The sequence below is a fragment of the Colletes latitarsis genome, chromosome 1, assembly GCF_051014445.1.
Source record: "Colletes latitarsis isolate SP2378_abdomen chromosome 1, iyColLati1, whole genome shotgun sequence".
Taxonomy (NCBI): Eukaryota; Metazoa; Arthropoda; class Insecta; order Hymenoptera; family Colletidae; genus Colletes; species Colletes latitarsis.
Window position 1 is genome coordinate 23,740,706 of NC_135134.1, and position 14,753 is coordinate 23,755,458.

Sequence of the window (14,753 nt, forward strand, 5' to 3'; positions counted from 1 at the left end):
AATAAAGCATGTTAGGTCTAGGTTAGGTTGGGATTTGCTCTCATCAGGCTCGTACTTTCGCATTTTTCGCATACTCGTTGGCCAGATCCTGGGCTTTTTCTGGATTGGATCATGTAGTAAAGTGGTACCACACTGAAGCAGACTATTAAACCTGGTTTCAATTATTATTTTAGAGGATAACGCATGTTAGGTCTAGGTTAGGCTTGGGATTTGCCCTCATCAGACTCATACTTTGGCATACTTCACATACTTGTTGAACAGATCCTGGGTTTTTTCTGGCTTGAATCACGTGGTAATGTGGTACCACACTGATACAGTCCACGAAACCTGGTTTCGATCAATATTTTAGAGGATAACGCATGTTAGGTCTAGGTTAGGCCTGGGATTTGCCCTCATCAGACTCAAACTTTCGGATATTTCTCATACTTGTTGGGCAGATCCTTGGATTTTTCTGGATTGGATCACGTAGTAATGTGGTACCACAGTGAAACAGTTAATTAAACCTGGATACGACCAATATTTTAGAGGATACACCATGTTAGGTCTAGGTTAGGCCTGGGATTTGCCCTCACCAGGCTCATTCTTTCGCATTTTTCGCATACTCGTAGGCCAGATCCTGGGCTTTTTCTGGTTTGGATCACGTAGTAATGTGGTACCTCACTGAAACAGTCGATTAAACCTGGTTTCGATCAATATTTTAGACGATATCGCATGTTAGGTCTGGGATAGGTCTGGGATTTGCCCTCATCAGGGTCATACATTCGCATTTTTCACATACTTGTTAAACAGAACCCTGGCTTTTTAAGGTTTGGATCACGTAGTAAAGTGGTACCACACTGAAACAGTCGATTAATCCCGGTCTCGATCAATATTTTATAGGATAACGCATGTTAGGTCTAGGTTAGGCCTGGGATTTGCCCTCATCAGGCTCATACTTTCGCATTTTTCACATACTTGTTGTACAGATCCTGGGTTTTTTCTGGCTTGAATCACGTAGTAATGTGGTACCCCAGTGTAACAGTTAATTAAACCTGGATACGACCAATATTTTAGAGGATACACCATGGTAGGTCTAGGTTAGGCCTGGGATTTGCCCTCATCAGACTCAAACTTTCGCATATTTCTCATACTTGTTGGGCAGATCCTGGGCTTTTTCTGGTTTGGATCACGTAGTAAAGTGGTACCACACTGAAACAGCCGATTAATCCTGGTCTCGCACAATATTTTAGAGGATAACGCATGTTAGGTCTAGGTTAGGCCTGGGATTCGCCCTCATCAGGCTCATACTTTCGCATTTTTCACATACTTGTTGTACAGATCCTGGGTTTTTTCTGGTTTGGATCAGGTGGTAATGTGGTACCGCACTCAAACAGTCGATTAAACCTGGTTTCGATCAATATTTTAGATGATAACGCATGTTAGGTCTGGGTTAGGTCTAGGATTTGCCCTCATCAGACCTATACTTTCGCATTCTTCACAAACTTTTTGAACAGGTCCTGGGTTATTTCTGGTTTGGATCACGTAGTAAAGTGGTACCACACTGAAACAGTCGATAAATCCTGGTCTCGAACAATATTTTAGAGGATAACGTATGTTAGGTCTAGGTTTGGCCTGGGATTTGCCCTAATCAGACTCAACTTTCGCATATTTCTCACACTTGTTGACCAGATCCTTGGATTTTTCTGGATTGGATCACGTAGTAATTTGGTACCACACTGAAACAGTCCATGAAACCTAGTCTCGATCAATATTTTTGAGGGTAACGCATGTTAGGTCTAGGTTAAACCTGGGATTTGCCCTCATCAGACTCATTCTTTCGCATTTTTCGCATACTCGTAGGCCAGATCCTGGGCTTTTTCTGGTTTGGATCACGTAGTAATGTGGTACCACACTGAAACAGTCGATTAAACCTGGTTTCGATCAATATTTTAGACGATATCGCATGTTAGGTCTGGGAAAGCTCTGGGATTTGCCCACATCAGGGTCATACTTTCGCATTTTTCACATACTTGTTGTACAGATCCTGGGTTTTTTCTGGCTTGAATCACGTGGTAATGTGGTACCACACTGATACAGTCCATGAAACCTGGTTTCGACCAATATTTTAGAGGATAACGCATGTTAGGTCTAGGTTAGGCCTGGGATTTGCCTTCATCAGACTCAAACTTTCGCATTTTTCTCATACTTGTTGTACAGATCCTGGGTTTTTTCTGGTTTGAGTCACGTGGTAATGTGGTACCACACTGATACAGTCCATGAAACATGGTTTCGATCAATATTTTAGAGGATAACGCATGTTAGGTCTAGGTTAGGCTTGGGATTTGCCCTCACCAGACTCAAACTTTCGCATATTTCTCATACTTGTTGCGCAGATCCTTGGATTTTTCTGGATTGGATCACGTAGTAATGTGGTAGCACACTGAAACAGTCGATTAAACCTGGTTTCGATCAATATTTTAGATGATAACGCATGTTAGGTCCGGGTTAGGTCTAGTATTTGCCCTCATCAGACTCATACTTTCGCATATTTCACATACTTGTTGTACAGATCCTAAGTTTTTTCTGGCTTGAATCACGTGGTAATGTGGTACCACACTGATACAGTCCATGAAACTTGGTTTCGATCAATATTTTAGAGGATAACGCATGTTAGGTCTAGGTTAGGACTGGGATTTGCCCTCATCTGGCTCATACTTTCGCATTCTTCACATACTTGTTGGACAGATCCTGGGTTTTTTCTGGTTTGAATCACGTGGTAATGTGGTACCACACTGAAACCGTCCATGAAACCCGGTTTCGATCAATACTTTAGAGGATAACGCATGTTAGGTCTAGGTTAGGCCTGGGATTTGCCCTCTTCAGACTGAAACTTTCGCATATTGCTCATACTTGTTGAACAGTTCCTGGGTTTTTTCTGGTTTGGATCACGTAGTAATGTGATATCACTCTGAAACAGTCGATTAAACCTGGTTTCGATCAATATTTTAGATGATAACGCATGTTAGGTCTGGGTTAAGTCTAGTATTTGCCCTCATCAGACTCATACTTTCGCATATTTCACATACTTGTTGTACAGATCCTGTGCTTTTTCTGGCTTGAATCACGTGGTAATGTGGTACCACACTGAAACAGTCAATTAAACCTGGTTTCGATCAATATTTTAGAGGATAACGCATGTTAGGTCTAGGTTAGGCCTGGGATTTGCCCTCATCAGACTCATACTTTCGCATATCTCTCATTCTTGTTGGGCAGATCCTTGGATTTTACTGGATTGGATAACGTAGTAATGTGGTACCAGTCTGAAACAGTCGATTAAACCTGGTTTCGATCAATATTTTTGATGATAACGCATGTTAGCTCTGGGTTAGGTCTAGGATTTGCCCTCATCAGACCCATGTTTTCGCATTCTTCACATACTTGTTCAACAGAACCTGGGTTATTTCTGGTTTGGATCACGTAGTAAAGTGGTACCACACTGAAACTGTCGACTGAATCTGGTCTCGACCAATATTTTAGAGGATGACGCATGTTAGGTCTGGGTTAGGTCTAGGATTTGCCCTCATCTGGCTCATACTTTCGCATTCTTCACATACTTGTTGTACAGATCCAGGGTTTTTTCTGGCGTGAATCACGTGGTAATGTGGTACCACACTGAAACCGTCCATGAAACCTGGTTTCGATAAATATTTTAGAGGATAACGCATGTTAGGTCTAGGTTAGGCCTGGGATTTGCCCTCATCAGACTCAAACTTTCGCGTTTTTCACACACTTGTTGAACAGATCCTGGGTTTTTTCTGGTTTGGATCACGTAGTAATGTGGTACCACACTGAAGCAGACCATTGAACCTGGTTTCAATTATTATTTTAGAGGATAACACATGTTAGGTCTAGGTTAGGTCTGGGATTTGCCCTCATCAGGTTCATACTTTCGCATTTATCACATACTTGTTGAACAGATCCTGGGTTATTTCTGGTTTGGATAAGGGAAGTAATGTGGTACCACACAGAAACAGTCGATTAAACCTGGTCACGATCAATATTTTAGATAATAACGCATGTTAGGTCTAGGTTAGGCCTGGGATTTGCCCTCATCAGACTCATACTTTGGCATACTTCACATACTTGTTGAACAGATCCTGGGTTTTTTTCTGGTTTGGATCACGTAGTAATGTGGTACTACACGGAAACATTCAATTAAACCTGGTCTCGATAAATATTTTAGAGGATAACGCATGTTAGGTCTGGGTTGGGTCTAGGATTTACCCTCATCAGGCTCATACTTTCGCGTTTTTCACACACTTGTTGAACAGATCCTGGGTTTTTTCTGGTTTGGATCACGTAGTAATGTGGTACCACACTGAAACAGTCCATTAAACCTGGTTTCCATCAATATTTTAAAGAATGAAGCATGTTAGGTCTAGGTTAGGTCTGGGATTTGCTCTCATCAGGCTCGTACTTTCGCATTTTTGGCATACTCGTTGGCCAGATCCTGGGCTTTTTCTGGTTTGGATCATGTAGTAAAGTGGTACCTCACTGAAGCAGACCATTAAACCTGGTTTCAATTATTATTTTAGAGGATAACGCATGTTAGGTCTAGGTTAGGCCTGGGATTTGCCCTCATCAGACTCATACTTTGGCATACTTCACATACTTGTTGAACAGATCCTGGGTTTTTTTCTCGTTTGGATCACGTAGTAATGTGGTACTACACCGAAACATTCAATTAAACCTGGTCTTGAAAAATATTTTAGAGGATAACGCATGTTAGGTCTGTGTTAGGTCTAGGATTTACCCTCATCAGGCTCATACTTTCGCGTTTTTCACACACTTGTTGAACAGATCCTGGGTTTTTTCTGGTTTGGATCACGTAGTAATGTGGTACCACACTGAAGCAGACCATTGAACCTGGTTTCAATTATTATTTTAGAGGATAACACATGTCAGGTCTAGGTTAGTTCTGGGATTTGCCCTCATCAGGGTCATACTTTCGCAGTTTTAACATACATGTTGACCTGATCAATGGTTTTTTCTGCATTGGATAACGTAGCAAAATGGTACCACACTGAAACAGTCAATTAAACCTTGTTTCGATCAATATTTTATAGGATGACGCAAGTTGGGTCTGGGATTGGTCTGGGATTTGCCCTCATCAGGCGCGTACTTTCGCTTTTTTCACACAGTTGTTGAACAGATCCTGGGATTCTTCTGGTTTGGATCACGTAATAATGTGGTACCACACTGAAACAGTCCAATGAACCTGGTTTCGATAAATATTTTAGAGAATAAAGCATGTTAGGTCTAGGTTAGGTTGGGATTTGCTCTCATCAGGCTCGTACTTTCGCATTTTTGGCATACTCGTTGGCCAGATCCTGGGCTTTTTCTGGTTTGGATCATGTAGTAAAGCGGTACCTCACTGAAGCAGACCATTAAACCTGGTCTCAATTATTATTTTAGAGGATAACGCATGTTAGGTCTAGGTTAGGCCTGGGATTTGCCCTCATCAGACTCATACTTTGGCATACTTCACATACTTGTTGAACAGATCCTGGGTTTTTTTCTCGTTTGGATCACGTAGTAATGTGGTACTACACCGAAACATTCAATTAAACCTGGTCTTGATAAATATTTTAGAGGATAACGCATGTTAGGTCTGTGTTAGGTCTAGGATTTACCCTCATCAGGCTCATACTTTCGCGTTTTTCACACACTTGTTGAACAGATCCTGGGTTTTTTCTGGTTTGGATCACGTAGTAATGTGGTACCACACTGAAGCAGACCATTGAACCTGGTTTCAATTATTATTTTAGAGGATAACACATGTCAGGTCTAGGTTAGTTCTGGGATTTGCCCTCATCAGGGTCATACTTTCGCAGTTTTAACATACATGTTGACCTGATCAATGGTTTTTTCTGCATTGGATAACGTAGCAAAATGGTACCACACTGAAACAGTCAATTAAACCTTGTTTCGATCAATATTTTATAGGATGACGCAAGTTGGGTCTGGGATTGGTCTGGGATTTGCCCTCATCAGGCTCGTACTTTCGCATTTTTCGCATACTCGTTGGCCAGATCCTGGGCTTTTTCTGGATTGGATCATGTAGTAAAGTGGTACCACACTGAAGCAGACTATTAAACCTGGTTTCAATTATTATTTTAGAGGATAACGCATGTTAGGTCTAGGTTAGGCTTGGGATTTGCCCTCATCAGACTCATACTTTGGCATACTTCACATACTTGTTGAACAGATCCTGGGTTTTTTTCTGGTTTGGATCACGTAGTAATGTGGTACTACACGGAAACATTCAATTAAACCTGGTCTTGATAAATATTTTAGAGGATAACGCATGTTAGGTCTGGGTTGGGTCTAGGATTTACCCTCATCAGGCTCAAACTTTCGCGTTTTTCACACACTTGTTGAACAGATCCTGGGTTTTTTCTGGTTTGGATCACGTAGTAATGTGGTACCACACTGAAGCAGACCATTGAACCTGGTTTCAATTATTATTTTAGAGGATAACACATGTCAGGTCTAGGTTAGTTCTGGGATTTGCCCTCATCAGGGTCATACTTTCGCAGTTTTAACATACATGTTGACCTGATCAATGGTTTTTTCTGCATTGGATAACGTAGCAAAATGGTACCACACTGAAACAGTCAATTAAACCTTGTTTCGATCAATATTTTATAGGATGACGCAAGTTGGGTCTGGGATTGGTCTGGGATTTGCCATCATCAGGCGCGTACTTTCGCTTTTTTCACACAGTTGTTGAACAGATCCTGGGTTTCTTCTGGTTTGGATCACGTAATAATGTGGTACCACACTGAAACAGTCCAATGAACCTGGTTTCGATAAATATTTTAGAGAATAAAGCATGTTAGGTCTAGGTTAGGTTGGGATTTGCTCTCATCAGGCTCGTACTTTCGCATTTTTCGCATACTCGTTGGCCAGATCCTGGGCTTTTTCTGGATTGGATCATGTAGTAAAGTGGTACCACACTGAAGCAGACTATTAAACCTGGTTTCAATTATTATTTTAGAGGATAACGCATGTTAGGTCTAGGTTAGGCTTGGGATTTGCCCTCATCAGACTCATACTTTGGCATACTTCACATACTTGTTGGACAGATCCTGGGTTTTTTTCTGGTTTGGATCACGTAGTAATGTGGTACTACACGGAAACATTCAATTAAACCTGGTCTTGATAAATATTTTAGAGGATAACGCATGTTAGGTCTGGGTTGGGTCTAGGATTTACCCTCATCAGGCTCATACTTTCGCGTTTTTCACACACTTGTTGAACAGATCCTGGGTTTTTTCTGGTTTGGATCACGTAGTAATGTGGTACCACACTGAGGCAGACCATTGAACCTGGTTTCAATTATTATTTTAGAGGATAACACATGTTAGGTCTAGTTTAGTTCTGGGATTTGCCCTCATCAGGGTCATACTTTCGCAGTTTTAACATACATGTTGACCTGATCAATGGTTTTTTCTGCATTGGATAACGTAGCAAAATGGTACCTAACTGAAACAGTCAATTAAACCTTGTTTCGATCAATATTTTAGATGTTGACGCAAGTTAGGTCTGGGATTTGCCCTCATCAGGGTCATATTTTCGCGTTTTTCACATACTTGTTGAACAGATCCCTGGCTTTTTCTGGTTTGGATCACGCCCTAATGTGGTACCACACTGAAACAGTCCATCAAACCTGGTTTCGATCAATGTTTTAGAGGATAACGCATGTTAGGTCTAGGTTAGGCCTGGGATTTGCCCTCATCAGACTCAAACTTTCGCATATTTCTCATACTTGTTGGGCAGATCCTAGGATTTTTCTGGTTTGGATCACGTAGTAATGTGGTGCCACACTGAAACATTCAATTAAACCTGGTCTTAATAAATATTTTAGAGGATAACGCATGTTAGGTCTGGGATAGGTCCAGGATTTGCCCGCATCAGGCTCATACTTTCGCATATTTCTTATACATGTTGGCCAGATCCGGGGCTCTTTCTGGTTTGGATCACGTAGTAATGTGGTACCACACTGAAACAGTCGCTTAATCCTGCCCTCGATCAGTATTTTAGTTGATAACGCAAGTTAGGTCTGGGATAGGTGTTGGATATGCCCTCATCAGGCTCACACCTTCGCGTTTTTCACACACTTGTTGAACAGATCCTGGGTTTTTTTCTGGTTTGGATCACGTAGTAATGTGGTACCACACTGAAACATTCAATTAAACCTGGTCTTGATAAATATTTTAGAGGATGACGCATGTTAGGTCTGGGTTAGGTCTAGGATTCGCCCTCGTGAGGCTCATACTTTCGCATATTTCTCATACTTCATGGCTAGATCCTGGGCTTTTTCTGGATTGGATCACGTAGTAATGTAGGACCATGTTGAAACAGTCGATTAAACCTGGTTTCCATCAATATTTTACAGGACAACGCAAGTTAGGCCTGGGATAGTTTTGGGATTTGCCCTCATCAGGCTCGTACTTTCGCGTTTTTCACACACTTGTTGAACAGATCCTGGGTTTTTTCTGGTTTGGATCACGTAGTAATGTGGTACCACACTAAAACAGTCCATTAAACCTGGTTTCCATCAATATTTTAAAGAATGAAGCATGTTAGGTCTAGGTTAGGTCTGGGATTTGCTCTCATCAGGCTCGTACTTTCGCATTTTTGGCATACTCGTTGGCCAGATCCTGGGCTTTTTCTGGTTTGGATCATGTAGTAAAGTGGTACCTCACTGAAGCAGACCATTAAACCTGGTTTCAATTATTATTTTAGAGGATAACGCATGTTAGGTCTAGGTTAGGCCTGGGATTTGCCCTCATCAGACTCATACTTTGGCATACTTCACATACTTGTTGAACAGATCCTGGGTTTTTTTCTCGTTTGGATCACGTAGTAATGTGGTACTACACCGAAACATTCAATTAAACCTGGTCTTGATAAATATTTTAGAGGATAACGCATGTTAGGTCTGTGTTAGGTCTAGGATTTACCCTCATCAGGCTCATACTTTCGCGTTTTTCACACACTTGTTGAACAGATCCTGGGTTTTTTCTGGTTTGGATCACGTAGTAATGTGGTACCACACTGAAGCAGACCATTGAACCTGGTTTCAATTATTATTTTAGAGGATAACACATGTCAGGTCTAGGTTAGTTCTGGGATTTGCCCTCATCAGGGTCATACTTTCGCAGTTTTAACATACATGTTGACCTGATCAATGGTTTTTTCTGCATTGGATAACGTAGCAAAATGGTACCACACTGAAACAGTCAATTAAACCTTGTTTCGATCAATATTTTATAGGATGACGCAAGTTGGGTCTGGGATTGGTCTGGGATTTGCCCTCATCAGGCGCGTACTTTCGCTTTTTTCACACAGTTGTTGAACAGATCCTGGGTTTCTTCTGGTTTGGATCACGTAATAATGTGGTACCACACTGAAACAGTCCAATGAACCTGGTTTCGATAAATATTTTAGAGAATAAAGCATGTTAGGTCTAGGTTAGGTTGGGATTTGCCCTCATCAGGCTCATACTTTCGCATACTTCACATACTTGTTGAACAGATCCTGGGTTTTTTCTGGTTTGGATCACATAGTAATGTGGTACCACACTGAAACGGTCGATTAAACCAGGTTTCGGTCAATAGTTTTGAGGATAACGCATGTTAGGTCTAGGTTAGGCCTGGGATTTTCACTCATCAGTCTCATACTTTCGCATTCTTCACATACTTGTTGAACAGATCCTGGGTTTTTTCTGGTTTGGATCACGTAGTAGTGTGGTACCACACTGAAACAGTCCATTATACCTGGTTTGGATCAATATATTAGAGGATAACGCATGGTAGGTCTAGGTTAGGCCTGGGATTTTCACTCATCAGGCTCATACTGTCGCATATTTCTCATACTTCAAGGCTACATCCAGGGCTGTTTCTGGATTGTATCACGTAGTAATGTGGTACCACGCTGAAACAGTCAATTAAACCTGGTTTCGATCAATATTTTAGAGGATAACGCAAGTTAGGTCTGGGATAGGTCTAGGATTTGCCCTCATCAGGCTCTTACTTTCGCATATTTCTCATACTTCATGGCTAGATCCTGTGCTATTTCTGGATTGGTACACGTAGTAAAGTGGTACCACACAGAAACATTCAATGAAACCTGGTCTGGATTAATATTTTAGAGGTTAACGCATCTTAGGTCTGGGTTAGGTCTAAGATTTGCCCTCATCAGGCTCACAGTTTAGCGTCTTTCACATACTTGTTGAACAGATCCTGGGTTTTTTCTAGTTTGGATCACTAAGTAGTGTGGTACCACACTGAAACAGTCCATTAAACCTGGTTTCGCTCAATATTTTAGAGGATAACGCATGTAAGGTCTAGGTTAGGTCTGGGATTTGCTCTCATCAGGCTCATTCTTTCGCATATTTCTCATACTTGATGGCTAGATCCTGGGTTTTTTCTGGTTTGGATCACGTAATAGTGTGGTACCACACTAAAACAGTCGATTAAACCTGGTTTCGATCAATATTTTAGAGGGTAACGCAATTTAAGTCTGGGATTGGTCTGGGATTTGACCTCATCAGACTCATACTTTCGCGTTTTTCACATACTTGTTGAACAGATCCTGGGTTATTTTCTGGTTTGGATCACATAGTAATGTGGTACCAGACTGAAACAGTTGATTAAACCAGGTTTCGATCAATATTTTTGAGGATAACGCATGTTAGGTCTAGGTTAGGCCTGGGATTTTCACTCATCGGACTCATACTTTCGCATTCTTCACATACTTGTTGAACGGATCCTGGTTTTTTTCTGGATCACGTAGTAATGTGGGACCACACTGAAACAGTCAATTAAACCTGGTTTCGGTCAGTATTTTAGAGAATAATTCATGTTAGGTCTAGGTTAGGTCTGCGATTTGCTCTCATCAGGCACATTCTTTCGCATATTTCTCAAACTTGATCCTGGGCTTTTTCTGGATTGCATCACGTAGTAATGTGGTACCACACTGAAAATTCAATTAAACCAGGTCTTGATAAATATTTTAGAGGCTAACGCATGTTATGTCTAGGTTAGGTCTAGGATGTGCCCTCATCAGGCTCATACTTTCGCATATTTCTCATACTTCATGGCTAGATCCTGGGCTTTTCCTGGATTGCATCACGTAGTAAAGTGGTGCCACACTGAAACATTCAATGAAACCTGGTCTGGATAAATATTTTAGAGGTTAACGCATCTTAGGTCTGGGTTAGGTCTACGATTTGCCCTCATCAGGCTCACAGTTTAGCGTTTTTCACATACTTGTTGAACTGATCCTGGGTTTTTTCTGGTTTGGATCACGTAGTAATGTGGGACCACACTGAAACAGTCAATTAAACCTGGTTTCGGTCAATATTTTAGAGAATAATTCATGTTAGGTCTAGGTTAGGTCTGGGATTTGCTCTCATCAGACTCATACTTTCGCATTCTTCACATTCTTGTTGAACGGATCCTGGGTTTTTTCTCGTTTGGATCAAGTAGTAATGTGGGACCACACTGAAACAGTCAATTAAACCTGGTTTCGATCAATATATTAGAGAATAATTCACGTTCGGTCTAGGTTAGGTCTGGGATTTGCTCTCATCTGGCTCATTCTTTCGCATGTTTCTCATACTTCATGGCTAGATCCTGGGCTGTTTCTGGATTGTATCACGTAGTAATGTGGTACCACGCTGAAACAGTCAATTAAACCTGGTATCGATCAATATTTTAGAGGATAACGCATGTAAGGTCTAGGTTAGGTCTGGGATTTGCTCTCATCAGGCTCATACTTTCGCATATTTCTCATACTTCAAGGCTAGATCCTGGGCTGTTTCTGGATTGTATCACGTAGTAATGTGGTACCACGCTGAAACAGTCAATTAAACCTGGTCTGGATAAATATTTTAGAGGTTAACGCATCTTAGGTCTGGGTTAGGTCTAAGATTTGCCCTCATCAGGCTCACAGTTTAGCGTTTTTCACATACTTGTTCAACAGATCCTGGGATTTTTCTGGTTTGTATCACGAAGTAGTGTGGTACCACACTGAAACAGTCCATTAAACCTGGTTTCGCTCAATATTTTAGAGGATAACGCATGTAAGGTCTAGGTTAGGTCTGGGATTTGCTCTCATCAGGCTCATTCTTTCGCATATTTCTCATACTTGATGGCTAGATCCTGGGTTTTTTCTGGTTTGGATCACGTAATAGTGTGGTACCACACGGAAACAGTCGATTAAACCTGGTTTCGATCAATATTTTAGAGGATAACGCAATTTAAGTCTGGGATTGGTCTGGGATTTGACCTCATCAGACTCATACTTTCGCGTTTTTCACATACTTGTTGAACAGATCCTGGGTTATTTTCTGGTTTGGATCACATAGTAATGTGGTACCACACTGAAACAGTTGATTAAACCAGGTTTCGATCAATATTTTTGAGGATAACGCATGTTAGGTCTAGGTTAGGCCTGGGATTTTCACTCATCGGACTCATACTTTCGCATTCTTCACATACTTGTTGAACGGATCCTGGTTTTTTTCTGGTTTGGATCACGTAGTAATGTGGGACCACACTGAAACAGACAATTAAACCTGGTTTCGGTCAATATTTTAGAGAATAATTCATGTTAGGTCTAGGTTAGGTCTGCGATTTGCTCTCATCAGGCACATTCTTTCGCATATTTCTCAAACTTGATGGCTAGATCCTGGGCTTTTTCTGGATTGCATCACGTAGTAATGTGGTACCACACTGAAACTTTCAATTAAACCAGGTCTTGATAAATATTTTGGAGGCTAACGCATGTTAGGTCTAGGTTAGGTCTAGGATGTGCCCTCATCAGGCTCATACTTTCGCATATTTCTCATACTTCATGGCTAGATCCTGGGCTTTTCCTGGATTGCATCACGTAGTAATGTGGTACCACACTGAAACATTCAATGAAACCTGGTCTGGATAAATATTTTAGAGGTTAACGCATCTTAGGTCTGGGTTAGGTCTACGATTTGCCCTCATCAGGCTCACAGTTTAGCGTTTTTCACATACTTGTTGAACAGATCCTGGGTTTTTTCTGGTTTGGATCACGTAGTAATGTGGGACCACACTGAAACAGTCAATTAAACCTGGTTTCGGTCAATATTTTAGAGAACAATTCATGTTAGGTCTAGGTTAGGTCTGGGATTTGCTCTCATCAGGCACATTCCTTCGCATATTTCTCAAACTTGATGGCTAGATCCTGGCTTTTTCTGGATTGCATCACGTAGTAATGTGGTACCACACTGAAACTTTCAATTAAACCAGGTCTTGATAAATATTTTAGAGGCTAACGCATGTTAGGTCTGGGGTAGGTCTCGGATTTGACCTCATCAGACTCATACTTTCGCAACACTTCACATACTCCTTGAACAGATCCTGGGTTATTTTCTGGTTTGGATAACATAGTAATGTGGTACCACACTGAAACAGTCGATTAAACCAGGTTTCGATCAATATTTTAGAGGATAACGCATGTTAGGTCTAGGTTAGGCCTGAGATTTTCACTCATCAGACTCATACTTTCGCATTCTTCACATTCTTGTTGAACGGATCCTGTTTTTTTTCTCGTTTGGATCACGTAGTAATGTGGGACCACACTGAAACAGTCAATTAAACCTGGTTTCGATCAATATATTACAGAATAATTCATGTTAGGTCTAGGTTAGGTCTGGATTTGATCTCATCTGGCTCATTCTTTCGCATGTTTCTCATACTTCATGGCTAGTTCCTGGGCTGTTTCTGGATTGGATCACGTAGTAAAGTGGTACCACACTGAAACATTCAATGAAACCTGGTCTGGATAAATATTTTAGAGGATACCGCATCTTAGGTCTCGGTTAGGTCTAAGATTTGCCCTCATCAGGCTCACAGTTTAGCGTTTTTCACATACTTGTTGAACAGATCCTCGGTTTTTTCTGGTTTGGATCACGATGTAGTGTGGTACCACATTGAAACAGTCCATTAAACCTGGTTTCGCTCAATATTTTAGAGGGTAACGCATGTTAGGTCTAGGTTAGGTCTGGGAATTACACTCATCAGACTCATACTTTCGCATTCTTCACATACTTGTTGAACGGATCCTGCGTTATTTTCTGGTTTGGATCACATAGTAATGTGGTACCACACTGAAACAGTCGATTAAACCTGGTTTCGATCAATATTTTAGAGGATAACGCAAGTTAGGTCTGGGATAGGTCTGGGATTTGACCTCATCAGACTCATACTTTCGCACACTTCACATACTCCTTGAACAGATCCTGGGTTATTTTCTGGTTTGGATCACATAGTAATGTGGTACCACACTGAAACAGTCGATTAAACCAGGTTTCGATCAATATTTTAGAGGATAACGCATGTTAAGTCTAGGTTAGGTCTGGGATTTTCACTCATCAGACTCATACTTTCGCATTCTTCACATACTTGTTGAACGGATCCTGGGTTTTTTCTGGTTTGGATCACGTAGTAATGTGGTACCACACTGAAACAGTCGATTAAACCTGGTTTCGATCAATATTTTTGAGGATAACGCATGTTAGGTCTAGGTTAGGCCTGAGATTTTCACTCATCAGACTCATACTTTCGCATTCTTCACATACTTCTTGAACGGATCCTGGGCTTTTTCTGGATTGGATCACGTAGTAAAGTGGTACCACACTGAAACATTCAATGAAACCTGGTCTGGAT